Source organism: Hevea brasiliensis, chromosome 11 (assembly GCF_030052815.1).
Source record: "Hevea brasiliensis isolate MT/VB/25A 57/8 chromosome 11, ASM3005281v1, whole genome shotgun sequence".
NCBI lineage: Eukaryota > Viridiplantae > Streptophyta > Magnoliopsida > Malpighiales > Euphorbiaceae > Hevea > Hevea brasiliensis.
Genome location: NC_079503.1, coordinates 70,925,127 through 70,929,802, shown reverse-complemented (window position 1 = coordinate 70,929,802; position 4,676 = coordinate 70,925,127). Strand labels below are relative to the sequence as shown.

At 31.9% G+C, this 4,676-nt stretch overlaps 1 non-coding gene across 1 annotated transcript; it reads right to left on the bottom strand.

The window, feature by feature from the left end:
- Positions 1 to 3,943: 3,943 nt before the first annotated feature.
- LOC131170734 (small nucleolar RNA R71) lies at positions 3,944 to 4,050 on the bottom strand. Its single transcript, XR_009141502.1, has one exon. It is a non-coding gene; the product is annotated as a small nucleolar RNA R71 (small nucleolar RNA).
- Positions 4,051 to 4,676: the final 626 nt, after the last annotated feature.

The window sequence follows — 4,676 nt, the reverse complement described above, 5'->3', positions numbered from 1 at the left end:
TGGCAGCCATGGAAACACCTTGAAGGCAATTTATTTGTGCTTGTAAATGGTGAATTAAATTATTGATTAAATATATATTGTGTAGGAAATTGTTTGGGTAATGTACACTTAATATATGTAAATGTAAAATGAAATTTAAAGCTTGGAAAGTAATGGAATGTAAGTGTACCATTGTGGCAGTTTGCTAACTCTTGAGGAATGCTGGAATTCATGCTTGGTTTATGAAATAATGATGTTAAAATGTGTTGGTTGTTATGGCAGTTTGAGTGTATGTATGATGGTGTAAAGTTGGACATGAAAATGAGTATGAATTGGTGATTGAATTGTTGTAAATTGAATTAGACAAATTCTGCACTTATTGGTGCACATTGAATGAAATTGTAAGCTACCAAAATGACCTATAATATGTTGTAAATTATGTTTAGGTTGTGGTACAACCAGAATTGGTTTGAATGTTAAGTTTGGTGAGTATTAAAAGTGATACTTGATGTGTATACAAGAATTGCAATAAGGCAGTTTGTATTTTAGGCCTATAACTTTAAGTGTGTGGCTCCAATTGGTATGAGACCAATTGGAGGTGAAACTAGGCACAAAATGTGCCAACTTTCATGAAGAAAGCTTACTAAAATTTTGCTTGCAAGGTAGCTTGAAAAATGACCAAATCCGAATTGAGTGCAATTGAGGCCTGAAAATTGACCATTTGGGCAGCAGTTAGTGTTTAGGCCATAACTCACTCAAAACAGGTCCAATTGACCTGAAATTTTAACCATGAATAGTTAAAACCCATATCTACAAGTCTTATGAAGACACAAAAGCCCAGAAATGACCATAAGCAAGTCAAACAGCTTGCACAAGTTCGGGTCCAAAAACTGGTCGAACCTAAAATGACCTAAAGTGACCAATTTTGGTGCAATTTGACCAGCAATAGTAAAATGACCATAACTTGGTCTACATAACTCAGAATGACCTAAAATTTTGCCCCGCGTTCCATAAGACATAGATCTACAAGTTTGTAGTTTAGACCGAAACTCGAAAACCGAGGGAACTAGGTCGTCCGGCTAGGTCAAACTAGTATCCCGGAATCCAGCAAATTGCAAGAAAATGCAAGATACATGGAAATGAATTTGGTAACATGTACCAACCCTAAAAGACTATTGAATGTGACATATTAGTGACATTAAAACCAAATTTACCTAGAACGCATCGAGGGTCGACATATTAGGTTGACTAAGGAAATAATAGAATTCAACAAATTAATTATTAAACCTTATTCTTAGAGACAGTTTAAATGAGTATTGAAACACTTTAAATTGTATTTCTCAGTTAGCAAAGACTCAGGGAAGGGGAAGGAAACACTGAGTCAGAGCCAAGAGACAGTTATCAGAGATTTGTGCACAGCTAGTTTTTAACTGATTTTGTTTTGAATATTTCATATGATTAAATGACATATTTTTCTTATGTATTATGTTTAACAAGCATTGGATTTGATTCAATGATTATTGAAATTGTTATAGTATGTATGAATTTAGCTTTGTGAAATGGTATTTCCACAAGTATTAAGCATTTTTATGGATTGAATAATTATGTTTTGGAAAATTGTGATAGAATATATTTTGAATTGTGATGGTAATTTTCATGGAAAAATGCAAATTTATGATTTGAATTGTGATGAGCATAAAAATTATTGGATATTGGAATTGACTTTGAATCAAATTGTATTGTGATTTATGCTCACTGAAAGGATTGTGATATTGTTTTATATCTCACTATAGATGCTTGACTAGGTTATTACCCGTCTCTCTCATTTGTTGAGAAGACAATGGAGTTAGTTGTGTTTTGATTACCATGGTACGTGCACAAGCTTAGATTTTCCTCTGATTTGAGGTTAGATCTAAGTTTATTTTATCGTTATGGCCCTTGCGGAAGATTCATTATTATGATGGTACTATGCACGATGATTCGACCTCCCCGACCATAGGGAGTTAGAATCTGATTCGACCTCCCCGACCATAGGGAGTTAGAATCACATTGAATATGGCCCTTTCGGATTAGTCTTGCATAGTTAGTGAGATAAAGAATGATTTTTGAGATACAGAATGATTTTTGAGATACAGAATGGCTTTTGAATGGTAAAGAATTGTGATTTCAATTATGATATATATATAATTGATTTTGTTGGAATTACCTAAATGGTTAGTTATGATTTGATAAATTGAATTTCATGATCGAAGTCATTTTATACAAATGATTTACATTATTGGCAATGAATATTTTGAGTTTTAGAATTTAATGATTATTCAGATTTTCAAATTATTTACTGTAAATTTTGTCAATGTATATTGTACTATGTTTTAAATTATAGTTGTGCACCACTGAGTTTACCACTCAGAGATAGCTTTGTATGCTGTCGCAGGTAAGAAGAGCATAGAGCAGTGAGTAAGTTTCTTTGAAGACACTTTTAGTTTAGCTCCAGGTATATTATAGGTATACCCATGTACATAGGTTTTGATGTATGCATGTAATAATATGTATATAAATTATTTGAGCAGTTGTATAAAAACTCTTGTAAAATATTTTGGTATGTAATTAAATGTAAATTATTGTAAATGTAAATTTGGAATTTCAATTATCTAAATAGTTTTGTAATATTAATTTTGAGTCTTATAATCAATGAAATGTTTCTTTTATGAGGAGATTGATTTGATTATTGAGATTTGAATTATGGGTTCAAATGAAGTTATTGAAGTTGTATTTGAGAAAACATATTGGAAGTGTGTTCTTTGCAGATTTTGAAGAACTGTTTTCTCAAAATACAACTGGCACTTTGTCGAAATTTTGAAAAAAATTTTATAACACCAGATTTTAATCGATGATTTAAATTTCATGAAAATTGTTTTAAAATCCCTTGTAGTATATTTAATGGATTATCGGTAGGCGAAGTACGGTAATTCATTAGGTGTACTACGGGATCATGTTACATCTTACAGGGGAGTAGGGTGTGACATACTTTTTCTTAAAACTTCAATTTAGTTATATAACTTGAAAGAATTATGTTTCTTGATTTTAATTTTTTACTAAATTTGAAATTGTCAAATTTTAAATAACTGAATTAGGATATTGTGTTAATTACCTAGATTTACAAATAATTCATAATGGGTTTTGGGTAAATAAAAAAATGCACGAGAGTGGGGTTTAGTTTCTTTTAAAACACTATTTAGTTTGCTTAAGAAAGAGATTACACCAACTTTTTGGCATCGTTACTAAGGATTTGATTTGTTTGATATTAGATGACTGATTATTTAGTTCGTTTGGGCATTTTATTTTATTTTTTTCTTACTATTTTACTTTGAGTTTTTATTTGTTTTATTTTTTTAGGTACCTTTGTATTATATGAGAAGAGCAGGAAGTGATGAGATTGATTTAAATTTTGATCCTGATAGAGAGAAAACAGCCAAGGTTTTAAGAGTAGAAGTTAAAAGAAGAAAAGCTGAAAATAGAGCTAAAAAAAAAAAAAAGAATAAGAGCAACAATAAGAAAAGAGCAAGAGGAAATGGCTAAAAACAATAACAATAATGCTAACATATCAGTCAAGGATCATGCCTATCCCAACATTGGTGATTTTAGTCTAAGCATTACAAGGCCATAAGTGGAAGCCAATAATTTTGAGTTGAAGCCTACACTTTGTCAAATGGTTCAACAATCACAATTTGGAGGAAATCCAAGTGAAAGCCCACATGTGCATCTCACACATTTCCTTGGGATTAGTGACATGTTAAAGATTAATAGTGTTTCTAATGATGCCATTCGGCTGAGATTGTTTCCTTTCTCTTTAAAGGATCGTGCTAGAGAGTGGTTACATTCTTTTCATCCGAGTTTTATAACCACTTGGGAGGACTTGTCTGAAGCTTTCTTAGCTCAGTACTTTGCTCCTAGTAAGAATGCAAAACTAAGGAATGAGCTAACTTCTTTCTGACTTAGGGATGATGAGAGTCTTTATAAAGCATGGGAGAGATACAAGGATCTTCAATGGAGATGTCCACATCATGGAATTCCCAAATGGATGCTTGTTTAGCATTTTTATAATGGTGTTTCCCCAACTATTAGAAGTGTAATTAATGCAGCATTTAGAGATGGTCTTATGGAAAAATCAGAGGATGAAGCTTACTCATCATTGGACAAGATTGCATATAATAACTATCAATGGAGTTGTGAAAGGAATGAGGCAAGGAAGCCACTCATTGGTATGTTTAAGTTAGATGCGATGGGCATATTTAATGCAAAATTTGATGCTTTGACAAAAAAAAAATGGACAAGTTGAATATGAAGGTGGATGCTTTAGTTAGGGGATCTAATCAATCTACTAATATTGGTATTGGGAATGTTAATTGTGCCAGTGATTTTTTTTTTCTTATGGTTAAGAATTTACAAATAAACATGTTGATTATGTGGGTAATTACAACCAGAGGTTAGTTGGCAATCCATTTTCCACTACTTATGAAGGAATCATCCTAATTTCTCCTAGGGCGGTCAATAACAAAATTACCAGCAACCTCTAAGATTTCATCGATAATAAAATTTTTAGCAAAATAGAGAACCTCAATGTGCTTGTATAGAATACACCTATTTCTCAACTACATACACAATCTTCAAATTAGGAATCTGTTTTAAAGTGTATG